The following is a 22,633-nucleotide window of genomic DNA, read 5'->3' on the forward strand; positions in this document are numbered from 1 at the left end:
TCTGCAGCCCTGATTTTTATTCTGGGGCAGCCTTCCTTGGATGTAGGTGTAAAGAGTGACCACTCTTGCTTTTCAGACTTGAGTCATTCTTAACCATCTTTATGATTTGTACCATATATACTTTTATTTATTTATCTTTAAATTGACTTTTAAAAAACTTTTTATTTTAAAATAATTTTAGCTTTTTTCGCAACGGGTTTGCTGCCAGGACACAGGTGTCGTGAAAACCACCGTTAAACCTAAGCCAAAATGGGAAAGAAGACCCACATCCACATCGTTGTCATTGGGCACGTAGATTCAGGGAAGTCTACCACGACTGGCCGTCTGATCTACAAATGTGGCGGGATTGACAAGAGAACAATTGAAAAGTTTGAGAAGGAGGCTGCGGAGATGGGAAAGGGCTCCTTCGAATATGCCTGGGTCTTGGACAAACTCGAAAGCTGAATGTGAGCGTGGTATCACCATTGATATCTCCCTGTGGAAATTTGAGACCAGCAAGTACTATGTTACCATCACTGATGCCCCAGGACACACAGACTTCATCAAAAACATGATTACAGGCACATCCCAGGCTGACTGTGCTGTCCTGATTGTTGCTGTTGGTGAATTTGAAGCCGGTATTTCCAAGAACGGGCAGACCCTTGAGCATGCCCTTCTGGCTTACACCCTGGGTGTGAAACAACTAATTGTTGGCGTTAACAAAGTGGATTCCACTGAGCCACCCCATAGCCAGAAGAGATACTAGGAGATTGTTAAGGAGTCAGACCTCCATTAAGAAAATTGGCCACAACCCCAACACAGTAGCATTTGTGCCATTTTCTGGCTGGAATAGTGACAACATGCTGGAGCCAAGTGCTAATATGCCATGGTTCAAGGGATGGAAGTCACCCATAAGGACGGCAATGCCAGTGGAACCACCCTGCTTGAAGCTCTGGATTGCATCCTGCCACCAACTCGCCCAACTGACAAACCTTTGCGTTTGTCTCTCCAGGATGTCTATAAAATTGATGGTATTGGTGCTGTCCCTATGGGTTGTGTGGAGACTGATATTCCCAAACCTGGCATCATGGTGGTCACCTTTGCTCCAGTCAATGTAACAACTGAAGTGAAGTCTGTAGAAATGCACCATGAAGCATTGAGTGAAGCCCTTCCTGGGGACAGTGTGGGCTTCAATGTCAAGAACGTGTCTGTCAAAGCTGTCCATTGTGGCAATGTGGCTGGTGACAGCAAAAATGATCCACCCATGGAAGCTGCTGGCTTCACAGCTCAGGTGATTGTTTTGAACCATCCAGGCCAAGTCAGTGCTGGATATGCACCTCTGCTGGATTGTCACACAGCTCACATTGCTTGCAAGTTTGCTGAGCTGAAGGGGAAGATGGATCGTCGTTCTGGGAAAAAGCTGGAAGATGGCCCTAAATTCTTGAAATCTGGTGACGCTGCCATCGTTGATATGGTTCCTGGCAAGCCCATGTGTGTCGAGAGCTTCTCTGACTATCCTACCCAGGGCCGTTTTGCTGTGCATGACATGAGACAGACAGTCGCTGTGGGTGTCTTCAAAGCAGTGGATAAGAAGGCAGCTGGAGCTGGCAAGGTCACCAAGTCTGCCCAGAAAGCTCAGAAGGCTAAATGAATATTATCCCCAATACCTGCCACCCCAGTCTTAATCAGTGGTGGAAGAACGGTCTCAGAACTGTTTTTCTCAATTGGCCATTTAAGTTTAATAGTAAAAGACTGGTTAATGATCACAATGCATCGTAAAACCTTCAGAAGGAAAGGAGAATGTTTTTGTGGACCATATGTTTTGTGTGTGGCAGTTTAAGTTATTAGTTTTTAAAATCAGTACTTTTTAATGAAAACAACTTGACCAAAAATCTGTCACAAAATTTGAGACCCATTATAAAAAGTTTAATGAGAAAAAAAAATTTTTTAGATTTGCAGAAAAGCTGCAAAGATAATAGTTCTCTAACAACATAGTTCTGGTACAATTATCACCTAAGAAATTAAAATTGGTATAATGTAAACTATAGACTTAATTTGGATTTCATTAGTCTTTCCCATTAAGGTCCTTTTTCTGTTCCATGGTGGAACGTAGGATACCACATTACATTTAGATGTTGTGTCTTAGTCTCCTCCAGTCTACGGCAGTCCTTCAGTTTGTCCTTGTCTTTTATGACCTTGAGATTTTTGAGGAGTACTGGGCACGTATTTTGTAGAATGTCCCTCCAGATGGTTTGTTTAGTGTTTTCTCAAAATCAGATTAAGCTTATGGATTTGTGGGAAGAACACCACAGAGGTGCAATGCCCTTCTTAGTGCTTGATGTCAAGGATACATGATGCTGATGTGTTTAATTACTATAATGTTAACTTTGATCACTTGGTTAGATATGTCTCCCAGGTTTCTCCATTGACAAGTTCTTTGTAATCAGTACATATTTCTGAGAGAGATACTTTGAAATTGTGCAAGTATCCCATTTCTCTTTAAACTCTTACTCACTAATTTCAGCAAAACAAAACTAAAAGCAAACAAAAAAACATATATACTTTCTTAAGCACTGGCCTAGTAATGAGATCAGTGAAAAGGGGGTTAATAGATGGCTAACTTTTTTTTTTAATACACGTTATGATAAATACAAAAGCATTAAAAATTTAAAAAATATATTCTTATACCACTTATAATCATCTTATAGTCACAAAAACCTTGTCTTATAATCACAAAAACCTTGGACTGCTCTAAGGTGCTAATGACCAAGGGGTTTAGGTTGTATGGTGATATTGTTGATCCCTTAGTAGGATCATGTAGTTATAGCCATGTAGTTACAGCATTGTCATTGGTTAGTTTAGTTGGTTGGTTTCTTTAGTTCATATGTTAACAATTTATTAATTGTACAATGTACGGAACCCTAAAGTAGGCTCAGGGTTAAGACATAGGCTAGTAGGAGAAATGAGCTGAACAAGCCTTGGTGCACTAAAATACAAGGCAGTGAACACAGCAGGCACTGGAGGTGTAGGCTGTTCTGAGGAGTACAGTGGGTGGGAGTAGGGCATCCAGTTGGATCTGGGAAAATCAGGGGAGACAGCCTGGAGGAGGTGATATGGTCTGGACCCACATTTCCCACTGCTTTGCCCAGATCTTATTCTGAGGGCTACTCCTTTCTGAGGCTCAAAGTTTTTCCTTGGTTACATTGTGGAAAAGCCATTTGAGTCCACATTCCCCTTATTCCTCTATCTCCTTTTTCCTCACTTTGTACCCTGTCTCCCCCATCCTGACGGTTCAGTCATGACAGATAAGATCTTGGTTGAGCTCGGAGTTCTGAGCCGAGTAAACACGAGAAGCCCGTTCTGGAAGGCAAATGTTTCTTCCAGAGGGGGTGAAGGGTACTGCCTCCTTGGTCCAGTCGCTCTTGGCCCCAAGACTGTGTTTATGTGGCCCAGTGTTAAAGTGCTTGGATTTAACAAGGCGCAGTGTTCAGGGGCCTGTGAATTTGAGATTCCAGAAATTCGCCCATGTATAGTCTCTCCAAGAGACGAATAGATATTCCAAGAGACTGGATCAATGCACTTGAGTCCTTTGTGTCCTGGGGATCTGAACTTTGAGCTTCATGTTGAGGATTGTGAGCTGAGTGGAGATGGACGAGGGCTGGAAAGCTGGCGTGGGGAAGGAGAGCGTGCTCAATCTAGCATGAAGAGGTCCAGTAGCCACTTCACCACAGGGTGGTGGGATCTAGGGTCACTATAGACTGCACCCACACTTTCCTAGTTCAGAGCCTTGGGGTTAGAGGGATGGGTAGGAAATGGGTCAGAGGCAAGTGGGATTAGAGCAGGAATAAGGACCTTTATGGCAGAAAGTGAAGAGGAACTAAAAAGTCTCTTGATGAAAGTGAAAGAGGAGAGTGAAAAAAGTTGGCTTAAAGCTCAACAGTCAGAAAACTAAGATCATGGCATCTGGTCCCATCACTTCATGGGAAATAGATGGAGAAACAGTGGAAACAGTGTCAGACTTTATTTTGGGGGGCTCCAAAATCACTGCAGATGGTGATTGCATCCATGAAATTAAAAGATGCTTACTCCTTGGAAGAAAAGTTATGACCAACCTAGATAGCATATTAAAAAGCAGAGACATTACTTTGCCAACAAAGGTCCGTCTAGTCAAGGCTATGGTTTTTCCCGTGGTCATGTATGGATTGTGAGAGTCGGACTGTGAAGAAAGCTGAGTGCCAAAGAATTGATGCTTTTGAACTGTGGTGCAGGAGAAGACTCTTGAGAGTCCCTTGGACTGCAAGGAGATCCAACCAGTCCATCCTAAAGGAGATCAGTCCTGGGTGTTCATTGGAAAGACTGATGTTGAAGCTGAAACTCCAGTACTTTGGCCACCTCATGTGAAGAGTTGACTCATTGGAAAAGACTCTGATGCTGGGAGGGATTGGGGGCAAGAGGAGAAGGGGATGACAGAGGATGAGATGGCTGGATGGCATCACCAACTCAATGGACATGAGTTTGAGTGAACTCTGGGAGTTGATGATGGACAGAGAGGCCTGGTGTACTGTGATTCATGGGGTCGCAAAGAGTCGGACAGAACTGAGTGAGTGAACTGAACTGAACTGAAGGACCTAGAAGAATTTCTTTACATAAAATTCAGGACTTGAGCAAAGAATGGATATTTCTGTTTCTCCAGGAAGGCTGTGAAGCAAAGTATGTGCAGCAGTGGCTAGCACATGAGCCGTCCTGCCAGCTATGGTTCTTGAGCAGAGGAGGGCTGGGGTTGCCATCTGGAGGGAGACATTTGTTTTGTCAGTTCAAAGCCCTGGTAGACCTCATGAACAGACTGCTTGATTGGCAGTAAGCAGATTGCCTTCCAAGAGAACTTAGATATTGCCAGTTCTTCTGCTTTGTAAAGGCTGCTTTGTCTCAGACTGATGGCTAGGAGTGAGTCCCTCTGGCAGAGCTGCAGTTTTCCTCAAAGCACTTCCCGGGCCCTTTCCTAATTTCCCCATCTGATGTTTGGTGTCTTTCTTCTCTCTCCAGCTCTTTTTAGGGAGGAAGCCTGAATATCCCATCTTTCCCTCCAGGAAAGGTCGCCTTTTGTTGGTGGTGGTCTTCTGTCTGATCCCAGACAGATGACTCTGCTAAAAGGATTAGATGAAGACTTTGTAGCTCCTGAAACAAGAAATCTTTCTGCTGCTTTGGACTCATTCAGGACCAAGGGGACTGGGTGACTAGGATAGAACCACAGGTCTGGGTGACTGCCAGAGAACAATACAATAGGACACTGACACTAGAAGGGCCCACTGGAGAACCGCTAGTTCAACACCCCAACAGCCATCTCACTATCTGCAGGAAAAGGCAGCAGTCCTATGGGGCACAAAGACTTGCTCACGATGTCACCGCCCTGTAACCGGGACCTGATGACTCTCTCTCTGCTCCTGGATTTTTAGTTTTTCCCTTCTTAATCACATTGCCACTCAGAGTTAGAAAAGGATAATTGTAAAGTCCTAAAGAGCTCTTGTGGAAACCTGCCTACTCACATGGCAGCCAGAGCCCAGTGTTGGAGAATGGGTAGGACGCATGGGTGGAACGGGGTGTCCTGTGCGGACATGCTGCTGGAGCTGTCTGGTGGGCATTGGGAGCTAGGCTCCCTAGAGGCATCTGAAGTTATACTGCATCTCTTAGGCATTCTAGGATCCAACTAGTAATGTTGAGATAGTTGTTTAGTTGCCAAGTCGTGTCCGGCTCTTTTGTGACCCTGTGGATTATAGCCCGCCAGGCTCCTCTGTCCATGGGACTTCCTAGGCAAGAATAGTGGAGTGGGTTGCCATTCTCTTCTCCATGGGATCTTCCCAACACAGTGATTGAACCCATGTCTCCTGCATTGGCAGGCAGATTCTTTACTGCTGAGCCTCCAAGGAAGACCAATATTGAGATAACAGCAGCTTTCTTTTCTTGAATTCCGATGCTCCCGAAGTAAAGAGTGACTTTAAAAGATTTATTCTGCTCCTGTATTTTCACATTTGGCATTTCAGTTTATAAAGGGACATCTCATCTCTTATATATATATATATATATATATTTTTTTTTTTTTTTTCCTCCTCTTGAATTCTTCTCTCAGATTCTTTCATCTTATCGAGGGGATAGCTGTTTCTTCTTTTTTTTTCCTAAGAGTCTTTTTAAATGATTTATTTGACACTTTAATTCATTGCCTACTCTGAATGAAATATGAAAGTGGGTAGATTTCAAGGGGCTCACGACTGGGGGAGACAGGAGTGCAAGTAACAGTGATAAAATTATATAAATACCATGATAAAGGCATCTTCAGACTGCTGTGGGCTTGCAGAGTAGACATAGAGAAACAGATCCTGCCAGGAGATCAAGAACTGTTTGACAGAGGAGATAGTAACTGAGTTGGGCCTTGAAAGTAGTTGGGCAATGAGAGGCACTCAGAAAAAAGGTAACAGTGTGAGCAGTCGGGGGAGGAAGAGAAAAAAAGTGCAGTTTCAGAGCAGCAGGCAGTGTGCTGCGCTTGTGCCTATCCTGGAGTGGTAGTGGTAGGGGAATATGGCAGATGAAGCCAAAGGGATTTCAAATTTTGGTGGTGACGTCTGTCATGGGAGGGGTTTGGACTTAGTCACACCGCTGTTAGGTCTTAATTATTTTTCCCCCAGAGAGTAGTTTTCAGTTTCTTTTTAGTAATGGAAAAACATTTTTTTTTTTTTTTCAAAACAGTATTTATACCCATCCCCAAATTACATAAAACATAGGATGGCATTTTTAAGTAAATGTGTATTTTCAGTAAGCATAGTGACCTGCACAGTGGAGGTGAGAGAAAGCATTTTTGTGCTTGAATGGAGCTGACCCGAGAGAACCTTCTCATCTGTGGGCACTGGGCCGTTCCCGAATCCTGCACGGTTTGGCAGTGACTGTGCTGGTGGAGTGCCTGTGAGTGGGCTCTCTGGGAATGGGAAAGACTGTAAAACCCTGGAGTGCGTCCCCAGAAGAGTGACCTTACGAGAGAAGTTCTGGGAAACAAACCGCAGGGAGACTTTACAGGAATTTTTGGTTGAGCCCACAGGCAAGGCACATGAGGAAACGAGATGTAATTATAGTTTGTAAGTCTATGAAAAGATGCAATGAGTGACATGAAATAGCCGTTCTAAGTTTCTTCTTCCTGTTGGACAGGAAGGAATAGGGGTTTATGCATTCATTCAGCAGATTTTTACTGCATGCCAGCTGTAAGCTGGGCCCTATACTACATGCAGAGAATAAGGTGGCTAGCAAAGCATTCAAGGTTCCTGCTCCTAAGGAACCTGGGGGGAACCACATTATGGCACAAGGGAGCAATTACAGATTATGGTGAGTGCCATGGAGGGTAAGTCCTCATTCAGACTGGAGGGTCGCAGACTTCTCTTAGAAAGTGAGAGGCAAGTTGAGCTGAGTAAGATTCAGCCAGGCAAAGACTATGGCGTAGGGGAGCATCCAAGGCAAAGGGGAACAGCCTGGAGAAACTCTGACACTTTAGGGAACTAAAAGGCCCACAGAGCTGGCACCCAGAGGGGGAGGGCAGGAGAGGAGGCTGGAGAAGAGTCATACAGGGCCTTACAGGGACATGGGAAGATTTTAGATTTTACCCTGAATGTTGGGGAGCGACTGGAGTGTGTTAAGCAGGAAATGACATGATCTAGTGTAAAAGGGTGATTCAGATACCTCCGTGGAGAATGGAGCTGTGAGGGTAAGAGTGAAAGCTGGGGTGGGCAGGAGGTTTTCGTCACAGTTAAGGGGAGAGATTGGGGTGGCAATGAGGTGCAGAAAAATGGACAGATGAAAGATACATCTAGGAAGTAGCATTGTTTGGAGTCGGTAAGTGGATTGGCTGCAGACCAGAAAGAAGTAGGGATGCACAAAGGTACCTCCTTGTCAGTACAAGTCTGCATGGGGACTCCCAGCAGACCACACAGGTTACAGGTTCCTGTCTTTCCAGAAAGGTCAGGTAGGATTGGTCTGAATCCAACCTTGCAGAGGCAGCAGGATTCAGCTGACCTGTTGCTCTGCCCAGTTCAAGGAACTTACACACAATAGCAGCACCCAGCAGAGATTCCAGTTCTCCCAGTAGTGGGCACTTACTGTGTCCCTATCTGGGCCCCTCTCCCCCCGACCCAGGACAAGGCCTTCCACTATAACCCCTGTGTGCCACTAGGGGGAGCATGGCCTGCATTCTGTGTCAGGTCTGGTCTGGAGGCTTTTTGAAGTTTGCATTACTTTAGAGAAGAGACTGACTCGTATCAGCTTTAGTAATCCGCCCTGACCCTTCATGCTCCTTAGAGGAATGCCTGGTATATGGTATTTGTTGTTTAGTCGCTAAGTCGTGTCTGACTCTTTGCCACCTCATGGACTGTAGCCCGCCAGGCTCTTCTGTCCATGGGATTTCCCAGGCAAGAATACTGGAGTGGGTTGCCATTTCCTTCTCCAGGGGATCTTCCTGACTCAGAGATCAAACCCAAGTCTCCTGCATTGCAGGTGGATTCTTTACTGCTGAGCCACCAAGGAAGCCCACCTAAGAAACATGAGTTGGTATCATAACTGTGATTAGTGTCTTATTGTAGAAATGAATGGGTATTGCCTCTTGTTTCTCAGTATGGAGACTGGGCAGGTGGAATGTGCATTTTAGGGATCAGGAGAAGAGCAGAGGACTGCCTGTTGGGAACGGGACAAGGGAGAAGGTGAGTGATTTGATGGTGTTGCCCTTGCCCTTTCATCCTGTCCTTCACGGATGGGGGACGCTAGGGCCTTTGAGGAATTCCTGAGTTGGTACTTGGGTCGGGGTGTTGGATTGGGTATTTCTAGTGGCTGGTTGAGTGTGCCCTCTTTGACACTCTGGTTGCTCCACTGACGCAGCAGTGTCCCCCACTTAGGGTTGGTGCCACCCTGTTATTTCCTGCTGGATTTTGTGATGCTCCTCCTACCTTATCTCCTGTGTATATTTACCTTTTAAACTAGAGTGAATTAAAATCTTGTTTTAAGAAATTTGCTATAATACTGAAGGTTAGTCAAAAACACAAAGATTCTGCAAGGGGTCTCTGCATTAAAGATTCCATCAGGAAAAAGTATGGGACTTCCTTGGTGGTTTAGATGGTGAAGAGTTTGCCTGGAATACAGGAGACCCAGGCTCGATCCCTGGTTTGGGAAGATCCCCTGGAGAAGGAAATGGCAACCCACTCAAGTATTCTTGCCTGGAGAATCCCATGGACGGAGGAGCCTGGCAAGTTACAGCCCATGGGGTCGCAAAGAGTCGGACATGACTGAGCAGCTAACACATATTGAAAAGTATCTTCCTTGAGCCTCTGTGTCCTTTTCTAGGGGCCATATCTACTGCCCCAGGTTTTTGTGATGAAGAGCAGCTGAGATGAATGAAATTCTCAGCTCAGTGCCTGATTTAAGGAGAATGCTTTCACACACATCTTTTCATGCTTATCCCAGACCTGTCACTTGCTCAGGGGATGGGTTTTATGGGTAAAAGCTGGAAGGCTTGGTGACTTCCCAAGGGCATATGGCTGTCACAGAGCCCAGCACTGCCTGGTCTTCTGACCCTGGCATTGTCTGGTGCCCTTGGAACTGCTCTACTTAGTACAGGAAAGAGAGCTGAAAGGCTTGGGTATTATTTCTAGATCAGCTGTCTTCTGGTTCTGTGACCTGGGGCAAGTTATTTAACCTCTCTTTTAGATTTTTTAAAAAATCTGTTAAATTAGTATGATAACAGGAATCCTAACTCGGGGTCTATTGGGTTTGAGAGATGAGCCAAGATTGTGAGAGTTTTTTTGAAAATTGTAAGGTTATAGCTGTAGGGCAGGACTTTTTTTCTCTAATCTGTGCACCAGTATGTTTCACATCTCGTAGAGGCTATCTCAGAGCCTTCAAGGCTGAAAGGATGATAATTGAGCCTATCTTATCATGACTCAGAAGGAGTCTTTATCTTCCCCAGGGAATCCAGCCTTGATCTCATGACTGGCTGTCAAAAAAGTTGTTAGTTTGTAAGATCAGATGGCAGTGTACTTTAGAGGAAAGCACCAGGCTAGGGGGCAGCAGATTGGTCTCTACTGTTAGTACTTTGACTGCCAAACTAACTTTGTTACCGTGGACTAAACATTTGATCCCCTTGAGCCTCAGTTTTCCCATCTATAAAATGGTGATAATAATGGTAGCTCAGATGGTACAGAATCTGCCCACAATGCGGGAGACCTGGCTTCAATCCCTGGATAGGGAAGATGCCCTGGAGAATGGAATGGAACCCACTCTGGTATTCTTGCCTGGAGAATTCTGTGGACAGAGGAGCCTGGTGGGCTACAGTCCACAGGATCTCCAAAGAGTTGGACAAGACTGAGCAACTAACACAATATGACAATGTGTTTCAAAAGGTTTTGAGGATCAAACAAGATAGATCCTGTAAAAGACTATTACACAATAGGAATATGTACCAGGGAGTTAAACTTTGAGGCCTTGCTGTGTCCAGGCACTGTGCTAGCTCTTGGTCAGGACTGATGCCATTTCTGACTTGGACAGCAGCTCACAGAAAGCCTGGGCTTTCTCCATCTGTGTCATGTCTGATGCTCGGGCTGTGACTCTGGATTGCCCAGGATGCTTCCTGGTGCTGACTGAGTCTTTCCTCTCCATCGCAGGGTGATGAGAAGCTGCTTCGGCACCGGCGCTAGCAGCATGTGTCCCTGTGCTGGCTGAAGTCGTCGCCCCAACCTGGGCAGGCAGCAAGGTAAGCAGAGAGGCCCGTCCAGGCGAGCTCCTGAGATGTGAGTGCATTTCCGCCTCAGCCCGCTGCCCGGAAAACCCCAAGTGCACAAACAAGTCAAGGCAGGGCATCTGGGTCCTCCCTACCCTCGCTCCAGGACCCAGAGGAAGGGCTGGCTTCCCCTCCAAGCGTTCCAGCTGACTCCCTCCCCCCGTCACCCCCCTCCCCAGCCGGGACTCTTCCAAGTTATAAAAAATGAGACACTGGAGGGGAACAAAACAAGTCCACTCACTGTCTTCTCCCTTCTCCCCTCTGAGCTGCTGAAGCGAGTTCCCAGGAGCAGCCCAGAGCCCTTGTCTGGCTGGAAGGGAGGTAGGAGGAGTGGAATGCGTGCGGAGCCCGAGCTGATCAAAAGACAGTGCTGTTCCGTGAAAGCCTCCCAGAACTGAGGGAGAGAGGGGGAGACTGTGGGGTGGGGGGAGGAGAGGGAGGGGGAAAGAGGGAGGAGGAGAGGGAGGGAGGGAGGGAGAGATCGGAGCGAGCGCTGGCGAGAACAGGGTCTCCATGACGACTGGCCTGGCCGGCCAGCAGTGCTCCGCTTATTTGGCTGGAAGGAGCGCCACGAAAGGTCAGAGGAAGGAGCTGTGGGAAGCTCGCAGCAGGTATCGGAGCCGGAGCGAGTGGATTTGGGGGCCGTGGGCTCCCTAACAGACTGTGGTGTGAGCCAGACTCTGCCGAGAATGGAGTGGGCAGGAAAGCACCGGGACTTTCAGGTAAGTCAGCTCTCGGCTGGGATTGTTTTTCCTCCTTTCCTGGCCGTAGTCTTGGGCTGTTTTCTGGGAGGCCGGCGAGTGTCTGTATGCTCTGCTCTGCTCAGGGTTTGGGGCTCAGGAATGATGTCATGCTCCAACAGTTGGATTCTATTAGCTTACGGAGGAGGGAGGCAGCCAGTTTTCTTGACTTTGCAAATCTAGCTGATCTCACTCTTGCTGAACCTGAGGTGTTTAGACTTCACTATAGGAATCATCATCTTACTTTTATTTAGCACAAAGGCTCAGGAAATTTTACGGGAAGAGTCTTTCATGTAGGGAAAAAAAAAAGAATTATCATCACTCCCGCAATGTGTTTGTAGTTCTTACATGGAAACTCCAGTGTCTTTTGAGTGGCTGGGTTTGTTCTAGTGAACACTGTTGTCTTTTGGTGCTGCTATGTCTGACCTAATGAAAAAAATAAAAGCTAATTAACTCAGCTGGGAGCTGCAATAAGCTCCAAGTCTCTCTGGGGTAGGTATTAGGAGAGAGGGGCTGTCCTAGGGATGTCTAAACCAGGGTCAGTCTCTCCTCTCTCTCTGTCCCCCAGGTAGGCTGGTAAGAAGCAAGCTGTCCTCCTTTATTATTAATAAAATCCATCACAGGTTTTCCTAAACAAATGTATGGGGTGGAGGCAGGGGGCGTCAGGGGGTGTGGGACCTGTTAAGAGGTTCCTTATCCCGATATCTCTGAGTGGGTTGCTGCTAAGAGCTGGGTTACCTGAGGAGACCTGAAGTGCTGTGGTTGTGCTGAATGGATTTCCTGGTTAATGTTTGAATCAAGTCTCAGGGCATGTGGTGTCTCTGCCACGTACTCCTTCTACACTGTTTGTCCTGTGTTTCAGTAAAACTTATCCTGACCTGGAGGACCGGTGTGTGGTGAGCGCAGTGTGGCCTCGGGGAGGAGATCATTCCAGAAAGGGACTTGTATAGGTGATGGGATCGCCAAGGTTGTCAGTGATCTCAACAGGAGGTTTCATGCGGTGGACACTCCCTGCAGTGGAGACCCCTCAGGAGACGTGCTTCTGCTTCAGCCATGTTATATCTTAAACTTACTCCTGGGCCTCAGGAGGCTCGGTGGCTGCTTTTGGTTTCCCTGTGGGATGAGGGAACAGCTGCGGTCCTAGCTCTTTGGTTTTTCTTCATGAACTTTCTGAACAGAATGTCTTTTGTACTCCAGCACACAATGAGGGGCCTTCTGATTAACTTCGGGTCAGCTTGCCAATGAAAGCACTGGCCGTGTCTCGAATCGGGCTCCCTGAATGTGTACATGTGCGCATCACTGTTGTGGCCCGAGGCTCCACAAGGGTGAAATCAATGGCCCTGCACCTCGGATGGGCCACTTATAAAGCGGTACTTCCTTTTATTCCATTCTAGGGCTCCTCTGCTTGGTTGACACCTCGATTAACTGGGAGGATGTGGCCTGGTGCTCTTGGCTGGGACTGAAGTCAGGGGATATGAAGAGGAGTCGTTGGGCCTTTTGGTGGGCAACACAAATCCAGGATCTCAGTTCTCCTCTATTTGTGTGGATGTAGTTGGGCAGCTCCTTCAATTTTATGTCCCTTGCTCATGTGAAGCGGAGAAGGCACTGGTGACCCACTCCAGTACTCTTGCTTGGAAAATCCCATGGACGGAGGAGCCTGGTAGGCTGCCGTCTGTGGGGTCGCATAGAGTCAGCTCATGTGAAGAGGGCCAGCAGATGCTCTTTCTTCTGGTGTAGCAGAATGATAATAGCTTGGGGTTTAGAAGACTTGAATTGTGACTAGGTCATGCTACTCACCGTTCAGGTAGCCATTGGCAAGACTCTCAACTTCTACAACCTTCAGATTGATTGGCTGGTGAGATGGAGGTAATGATAATAGTTCCTCCACAGTACTGTTGGGAGGAGCAAATGAAACAATTTCCACGGAAGAAGTTTAAACTAGTCAAGACCTATATAATGTAAGATGTTATGAGTTGACCCTTGAAGAATAGTCGCTCTCTCTTCTGGAAAGTCACTTTGCTCTCTGTTCTGGTTTTCCCATTTATAAAGGCCCCTCTTCTTTTTTGCATTTATAAATAAAAATGAGAAAAACCTTTGAAAACTTCAAGATGTTAAAGGAAACATACAGGCAAGTTTAGTAAGAGTGATGTTCACTGTAGGGTTGGAGCCTTGTAAATGATCCTTGAGAGATGAAGCTTTCCTTGGGTCCCCTGATTCACGTGTTTTCGTTCAGAGGAGAGGGATTTCAAGAGACCCCTTGGCTTTTCCAGTGTCCCAAAGCTAGCTGCCTGGTGTTTACAGAGTCATAGATTTTAGGAGCTGGAAGGGAAGCTACTAGTTGCTAGGGCCCGTTCCCTCATCCTGTTAGGTTGTGCTGGGAAAACTGTTCTGAGGGAGCCCAGAGGCCTTTCTCCTCTGTCCTGGGTTTTAAAGGCAGAGTTCTAACTGGCAGGAAGAGTTATTGCTCTGAAAGGTCCTTGGGGGCTGAGCAGCTCTCTTAGGAACCTGTAGCTATAGCTTAGAGGGAAACAAGAAATAAAGAAAGAAATGAGGAAGTGGGAATTCCAAGGGCAGAGATACTCGATATGCCCTGGGACTGTGCCAGGGAACAGAATCGCAGGGGAGCGGGGAGCCTCTGGGCAAGGGCACGCCAGCTCTGTCCTCGGGGACACTGGGAGGCTCCTGGGTACTAGGCGGGAACACAGAGGCAGGGCTGGTACCCCACCTGCAGCCGCAGCTCTTGTAGGGCAGGGGCACACCTGGCAGCCAGGCCCTGGAGTGGTGCCTAGGAAGAAGCCCCTGAACACATTAAAAAAAATAACAAAAAACAAACAAAAACAACAGAGCCTTCTTTTCCAGGTGAGTCTTGTCACAGCAGCCTCGCTAGCCTGGGGGAAGCTGTCCACAGCTTAGCGCGGGTCTGCAGCTGTTTCCCGCTCCTTCAGTCCAGCTTCCCAGAGCTGAGTCACAAATTGGACCCCTCCATGTTCCTTAAGGATTAAAAAGTAACATTTCTGTTCGCACTCTCTCTCTCCCACTTCTTCTACTGCTCTTCCTGCGCTCTGCTATCCAGCCCTGGGCTCCTTCTGTCTACAAAATTAGAATTATCAGTAACCCCGGGAAGCTGAAGGTTTGAAATACCCTGGAGGACAAGCCAAGGCCATCCTCAGTTCTGCTGGCTCTGCCCCGTCCCTGGAATGAAGGGCTTGGGGGTACCGTTTGGAGCAGTGCCCTGACTCCAGATATCATGGCCATCCTGCTGGCTGGGGACGAGGAGGGATGTGCCCCAGTCCCCACCTCACTGGATTCAGTGAACTATTCCGGGAGAGCCCCCGGTCACCGGAGTGAGGTGGAGGGTCTGAGTCCTGGGCCTTCCCAAGCCCCTCCCTGTGGGCTGGTGGGACTGAGAGGCTGAGAGCACGTGGTCTGTTGCTTCTCTTAGCTGTTACCTGTCAGTGCCCTGGAGGCTCCTGATGTTTTGTGTGGGGCCCAGGAGAGTTTGCTGAGACAGCCAAGCAGAGGGAAAGCCTGGAGCCTGGAGGAGGCGGAGGCCAGGCAGCAGCCCCCCAGGGCTTTGGCTTGTCTGCCTTCTGTGCCTCCACCTTCACTGGGGGAGGGCCCATCTGCCGACAGATGAGGGAGTTCTTTGATTTAGAGGAACCATGGAAAGTGGAGAAGGGGCCAGGAGGGCATGAGAGAAGGGAAACAATGACCATCTGGCGTGGTCTGCAGAGATCTCTCTCTCTGTGGGAACACGTGCTTTAGTGAGTGCCTTCTTCTGGGGGTGGGGAGGGAGGCCCTGTGCTCTGCTGGGGCGGAGGTGCTCTGTGCACCTGTCCCGGTAGGTGGGGGGTGGGGTGGTGAAATGCTGGGTAAGTCTGTCTTGGGAAAACATGCCATGTGATATTGTCTGATAGAAAATACCGGGGTTGGGATGGAGGTCCAAGAGGAAGGGGATATATGTGAACATATAGCTGATTCACTCCATTGTACAGCAGAAACTAACACAACATTGTAAAGCAACTCTATTCCAAAAAAAAAAAAAAATCCAAGGTCTCTGTCTCTAGCCATAGGCCTAGGAAGACTGGCCTGGGTGTGTGTGTGTTGAGCAGAGAGGAGGATGCCAAATGAGTCCAGACTACCTTAGTGAAGGATTTCGCCAAAGATCCATTCTCTTGTTTTTTTTTTTGACTCTGGTATACTGTTGTTGAGGGGGTGCTGAAATGATCACAGTACTCTTCTCATCTGAAAGCTGCACTGTCTATATAAAGGGTGAATTATATGCAATCAGGATATGAAGCCTTCGTAACCAAAGCTGACTTGTTCCTGAGAGTTTGTCATGAAACTACCTGTTTCTCAAAGATCCAGACTATATTTCTGTGTGACTTGTCACCGAAGGGGATTTGTATGTGAGTTGGCAATTGGCTAATAGGAAACGTCACAGTGAATGAAGGACTGTTTGAACTTGGGTAAAATGAGATGAACACAGGGTTATGGAGACAAGCTCTGAAGCAGTAGGAAGACTACTGGAAGGAAACAGGAGAGAGGCCCTGGGAAAGGGTCTGGGGAAAAGGTAGTTCTCAGGGATAGGAGGGGTGGCAGAGAGGGTACCTGGACTAACCTAGAAGGCCCTCACGACTTAGCAGAAGGCTGGTTTGCCCCCAGGGGGCTCACGGAGACAGCTTTGTGTAGGTCCTAACAGGCACCGGGAGGGCAGGAGTGGGTGGGGGTGGCTGGCACTGGGATGGAAATCCCTGTTCATTTGCTCCTGGACTCGGAGACATCCCTGGTCTCCACATGTTCTCTTGGTCTGTTCACTCATTTAGTCAGTGAATCCAGAGGGTCTGGGCCAAGAACTGGGAAAGATAAAAAAAAAATCAAGTGTGAGATTTATCATACACACACACACACACACACCCTGTATTACATGATTTATTATGCTTATTTCCTCCCCAGTGTGAGCCTCTGTCCATGTGACTGAGAAGGAGCACAGACCTACTGAAGTTTTAGGTTTTGATGGTAGGGTTAATGACTATTCATGCTTTAGACTGGGCGAAAGGAAGAGGGTCCAACTCTTAGACTCTGATTTGAAGCACTATTTGCATGATGGAAGAGAGCCAACTAAGGACTGGAACTAGGAGGAGGGTGAGGGTTCTAGGCCTGGGTGGCAGCTTCTCTGGGAGTGTCGGGCGACAGGGTGTGTGTGCAGGGGGTGGGGAATGGGAAAAGGGAAATGGGAAAATCGGAAAGAAATTTACAAAGTCAGCTGGTTTCTAGAACTCTTTAGCTTTGTGTGCTCATTTGTGTCTTGGAACAGAGGCTCCCTTATTGAGTTCTGACAACTGAGTTTTATAGATTGCTTTTAAGGGAGTCAACCTGTAATGTGTGTGTTCAACTCTCAGTGACTATTAGATGCCCAGTGAGAGTGTATGGTGCTGCCTTTGAGCAGCTCTGATGAAACTATTTACATATGATACTAGAGTATCTTATAGGCAGTCTGGTGAAGTGATTAAGGGCTGGAACTCAGGGATCTTAAATAAATCTAGATTTAGAGCCTGATATTACTATTTGTTATCTGTGTGACCTTGGGTAACTTAACTAATCTCTCTGAGCCTCAGTTTTCTGTGAGGCATCTGTAAAATGGATATACAGTAAGTCCCCTGTATATGAATGAATTCAATTCTGAGAGTACATTTGTTAGCCCGATTTGTTAAAAGTCCAACAAAGTTAGCCAAGGTACTCAACTAACATAATCAGCTGTATAGTACCGTATAGGTTTATATGTATATACCTATATATATATAGGTTTATAGTACTTTTCACACAAATAATACATAAAAGACAAACACAAAAAGTAAACATTTCAAATCTTACAGTATAGTACCTTGAAAAGTGCAGTAGTACAGTACAATAGCTGGAATCCAGGGGCTGGCCTACAATTCCATCAGGTCTTCACAAGGACTTCGGTGAAGTCATCCTCTTGTAGATCTAGCTTGAAATAAATATACTGTACTACTGTACTCGACACAGTACTGTAAAGTACACAAAAGTACAGCCACTTGTAGAGGATGCACACACGTGACAGTGAACACCAGACGTGTGAACAAACTTACACGACTGGACACGTGAACACACATTCCCATCTTCGAAAGTTTGCAACTTGAAGGTTTGTACATAGGGGACTTCCTGTAACGATAGTTCTTAGCTGGTTAGTGTTCTGGTGAGGATTGAATGAAATGATGCATGTAAAGCTCTCAGCCCAGTGTGCCTGGCACACAGTAAATGTTCAAGGCTTTCCATTATTATCATCAACTTAGAGCAGCACTTTGAAGAGACTGTGGCTGCCATCTCTTAATCAGGTTGGGGTTACTGTGTTAGGAAAGTCAAATCAGATCCTTCTTTTAGAAGGAGTGTAGACTTTGCATTTTCTTCCTCTTTCTGTCAAGACCTCAGGAGAGTCGCTGAAGTGGTCTTTCTTGACCCAGCTGCACAGGCTCAGCTTTATCCTCCTGAAGGAGGCTTACCTTCACAGCCAGGGGAGTCTAGAACTGCTTTTTGCCTGCCCCTTTCCTACAGGCCAGCCCAGGTGGGACCTTGAGGTCCTCTTTAACCCAGCCCTGGAGGCCCTGTCCAAGCTGGCTGCCTCCAGTGCTCTGGACACTGGCTACCCTGGCACTGCTCACCTTTCTTCTGTGAATTCTCTGTGTCCTTCAAAACCCAGCTTAGAACATGGGCTTTGAGGCCGGCTCTGGAGGTTCACAGTCTGGCTCTTCCTCTTACTACCTGTGGACCCCTGCAGTTAACCTCTGTAAAACCTTAGTGTCTTCATCTGTAAATTGGGAGTAATATTACCCATCCCAACGATCTGTTGCAGGAGTTAATTTGTATAAAGCACTTAGCTTGGTTTCTGGCACACACATGCTCTCAGTGACTGCTAACTGCTGCTGTTGTTGGAGATCTCTCCCTCCTAGGAACGTCTCTGCCTGCATGCAGCAGGAGAAGGAGCCCTGGCCTCATAGTAAGCAGATCCGAGTGTTAGTCCTAGGCTTCAGCTTCCTTTTCTAGCAAGGGGGATTGGGATTGGGTGTTTTCATTGACATTCTGACTCGGCACTTGAAATGCATCTTATCTTTCCAACTAGATTCCCTAAAGTCTTATGAAACTGAATATAGTAGTTGATACATTTTATTTCCTCAAATTGACCTACGTATGTAGTTTATGCTTTAAAACATATTTGAGTAACTTTTAAAAAAAAACCCATCAGCTGGTTTCTGGGAAACGTTCCGACTTGGTTCTTTTAACTTGGAGACTGGGAGCTTGTTCTCAGCTGCACAACAACTTGCAAAGAGGCTCTATCTCTTAGTAAGCTAGAAGGTCTCCCAGGTCAGTAAGAAATAGAGGTGGTGGTTTCACTTAGTGCCTCTGGAAAAATTTTGGTCAGTAGATGTTTGGAGTACTCATGTGCCGCAAAGACTTAGACCAGCTCTGTGAATAAATTCTGTCCACAGTTTCCCTCTGTCAGTGGAGAAAACTGGCAAGTGTTTTCTGATGGATCCTCTCTCCTGTAGATCCTGGAGTGAGCCGCTTGTGCTCAGAGACAAACCTGTGTGTTAGGGGAAGAGCCCTCCAATGAAAGAGTGATGTCCAGACCCGGGTCAGGCTGTTGTGGTTCACATTCAGGCTCTGCTACATCCCAGCTCGGTCACCTTGGGTAAGGCACTTAGCCTCCTAGGACCCAGGCCCTCGTCTGTAGAATGGAGGTGGTAATAGTACTACTTTCATAGGGTCGTGGCGAGGTCTAAATGTCAAGTGCTGAGAATAACACCTCATATCTAGCACTTCATGCAGTGTGAGCAATGATTGTTATATTTATTATTCTCTTGTAAGTCAAGCAGAGTTTGATTCTGAGTGGCTAGTCTGTCTGGTTTGTTCTGCTGAGAAATGTGAGGTGCTACCCACTTCCTCTATGTCTTGGACAGATATCTAGTATCAGCAGGGCAGTAATAAGTGTCCTGTATCAGTGCATGGACTTCCCAGGTGGCGGTAGTGGTAAAGAACCCGCCTGCCAATGCAGGAGGCTTAAGAGACGTGAGTTCGATCCCTGGCTCAGGAAGATCCCCAGAAGGAGGGCATGGCAACTTACTTCCAGTATTCTTGCCTGGAGAACCCTATGGGCAAAGTAGTCCATAGGGCTGTGAAGAGTCGGGCACGCCAGAGGCGACTTAGCACATGCACTCATTATCAGTGCACGGGTCGTAGCTCCTGTACCTTGCTTTTGTAAAGAAATATGTAAGCTACAGGGGGAGTCTGGCTAAACAAAGGAGCATGTAGGTTGAAAGGACCCTCTCTGATGAGTCATGCGTGTTCTGTAGCAGAGCCCTGGGTGAAAGAGTAAGGTGGGAAGTGGGCTGAGGGAGAATGTAAATTCAGGGGCAGAAAGGGCTTGTGAGTGGTGAATATCCCCAGGCAGGTGGTTGCAGTCCAGACAGTGAGTTGTAGGAGAGGCTCCTGGCACTTTGTCTTCCAGGAGACAGGTTGCCTCCCCAGCCCCAGGTGACATTTGTCCCCTCACTGGACTCTGAGACCAGTCTCAGGAGCGGTGGGTTGGGTCCAGGAGAGTCTAACCTGTTCCTCAGAAGAATGAGTAGCTCCAGTAGCTTGGTGCATCTTATCTACAAGTGTAATTATAAAGAGATTGCCTTTTTCAACGGCAAGAAATGGGAACTTTTGCTGCCAAATTTAGCAGCATGTTTTAAGTCCCTCAAATCTCCTTTGAGTGCTACCAAAGCTCTCAGCTTTGTTGTTATCTCTTGTTGAAACAGTCTGGGAAGGTCACATCAACAGTGCCAATTTATGGGCCTGCCGAACCCAGGCTGGCCTGGGGCAGAATGGGGAGTTCCTGGGAGTAGGTGCTTCACAAATTTTCCCTTTGAGTGAGGCTGTTTATAATTTAAGGTTCCTTTTGCTTCAGAAGACCAAACTGCGGATTAGGGTCAAACGTCTTATTTCTTCCGTGGTCTTACTTCTGTAGGCTCCCAGAGGCAGGAACTCAAACCCTACAGTAGCTCCCTATATACACTCAGGGGAAGCTCAGCCTTGATAGTATTTTCAGCTGCCTAAACTATGCCTGACTCTCCTTACCGGAGGTAAGTTTTCTTGGTGCAGATTTTGTGCCAGACTTCCCTACCTTTTTTAGTTTATTGGCAATTTTTGACCTCCTGTGTGTTCTGAAGGAGTGATTAAAAGAAGTGAAGACCAGAGGGTGTAGAAACCACACGTGAGGTTTCGTACTCATTTGTAGAGATCTGAGAAGAAAGTCAGATCCACGTGTGCCTAGATTTTGTGTCTTGGCAAATGGATGCAAATAGGGAAAGGAAGTGAAAGAACCTGACTGACCCTGGCAGCTCTCAAGAAGTGTGGTGTTTGAATGCGAAAGGAAAATACCTGAGATAGCTCAGTTGAACTTGGCAATGGCAATGGCCTTGGTTTGCAGTCTGTGACTTGACTCACTCAGAAAACTGAGACTTTGGAATCCAGAAAGAGGGCCCTGAAGTTTATTTTCTTTGTTCCTCTCTCACCTCCAGATTTATTCACCACTTTGGCTTCAGACATAAATGGAAATGCCAGATAAATTGCTGTCTTTGAGATGGCTTGAGCAGCACTGTCCTCTCTGGGTCCCGGGCTCTTTGGGTGGGCATCATCGCTGCCACTCAGGGTAGGGTCACTGCTCAGTTGTGCTGGGAGAGCCGGCTGTGAGGATGCTAGTGGTAAGAAGGACTGTGAGTTTTCTTAATGCTGAGTAAGTGCCCAAAGGGAAGTGGCAGGGGCCAAACTAAAAAGAAAACAGTGAGGAACAGCTGGAAAATTGTGTTGTATTTAGACCTCATTGAATACAAACAGACAAGTTTCTTCTTGAAACCCACATCTGTTTGGTGAACCCAGGCGGGTTTTATATGCAGTGCTACCCAGACTTCTTTTCACCTGAAAAATACCCAAGGTCAGATGTCTGCATAGCTCTGCTAGAAAAAGTTGAGCCCTGGGAAGCTGCAGAAACTAAAGGATAAGACCGTGGAGTTGTGTGCATTCTGCCATGATAAGAAAAGTTAGTGGGGGAGAAGGCAAGCTGTGGAGATTGCAATACCTGTGACATCATCCTGGCCAGCAATAGCAGTTAATGTCAGTAGGGGAACTGGGATGGCTTTATCTGTTTGTGTTCCCTTAGAGTTTATTTCTCCTCAGTCTTTTCTCTCTTTAATTTGCAGTCTTTCCCTGAGATCCCCTGGAGGGCAGGGAGAGTGTCCAAATCTGCCTCTTTTGTTTAGAAATGTTATTTATTTATTCATTCATTCAGTATGTCTTTATTGAGTATCCATCCTGTTCTCTGTTTCTTGGGCTGCCCTTGTGGCTCAGCAGGTAAAGAATTCACCTGCAATGTCAGAGACCTGGGTTTGATACCTGGGTTGGGAAGATCCCCTGGAGAAGGGAATGGCTACTCACTCCAGTATTCTGGCGTGGAGAATTCCATGGACTATTCCATGGGGTCGCAAAGAGTCAGACGCCACTGAGTAACTTTCACTTTCATCCTGTTCTAGGCACCATTCTCTATGCTGCAGAAAGTGAAAGTGAAGTCACTCAATCGTGTCTGACTCTTTGCGACCCCTACCAGGCTCCTCCGTTCATGGGATTCTCCAGGCAAGAATACTGGAGTGGGTTGCCATTTCCTTCTCCGGGGGATCTTCCCAACCTAGGGTCTCGCGAATTGCAGGCAGACACTTTAACCTCTGAGCCACCAGGGAAGTCCAAGAAGGTACCTTCCCCAAATCTGCACATTCACAGCTTTTTCTTGTCCTTGAAGCTTCAATGTCATCTTCTCCGAGAGGCCTTCTTGAACTTCTTTTTTGAAAATAGTTCTCAAGTTCCTGTGCCTCTCTCTTTCACATCACCATTATTTCCTTCATCGCTCATATCACTGTCTTTATCTTATTTGTGATTTGTTTGCTTATTTACTGCCTGCCCCCATTTCTGCTCTACTTAGAGCTCCACCACACAAGGACTTTGATGTGCTAGTAGTTATCTCTGCAGCAAAGACAGGGACTTCCCTGGTGGCTCAGAGGTT

The 22,633-nt window shown here is 46.9% G+C and overlaps 1 protein-coding gene and 1 pseudogene across 2 annotated transcripts in view; both read left to right on the plus strand.

The window, feature by feature from the left end:
- The first annotated feature begins 249 nt into the window (after positions 1-249).
- LOC138092599 (elongation factor 1-alpha 1 pseudogene) lies at positions 250-1,630 on the plus strand (annotated as a pseudogene).
- Positions 1,631-11,372: 9,742 nt separating this feature from the next.
- DENND2B (DENN domain containing 2B) overlaps positions 11,373-22,633 on the plus strand; it is a 121,167-nt gene continuing 109,906 nt past the window's right edge. For both annotated transcript variants that reach the window (XM_068988987.1, XM_068988988.1), the window contains exon 1: positions 11,373-11,499. The gene's annotated coding sequence lies outside the window, so the exon portion shown is untranslated. The remainder of the gene's footprint in view (positions 11,500-22,633) is intronic.

This window comes from Capricornis sumatraensis, chromosome 16, assembly GCF_032405125.1.
Source record: "Capricornis sumatraensis isolate serow.1 chromosome 16, serow.2, whole genome shotgun sequence".
NCBI classification, from domain to species: domain Eukaryota; kingdom Metazoa; phylum Chordata; class Mammalia; order Artiodactyla; family Bovidae; genus Capricornis; species Capricornis sumatraensis.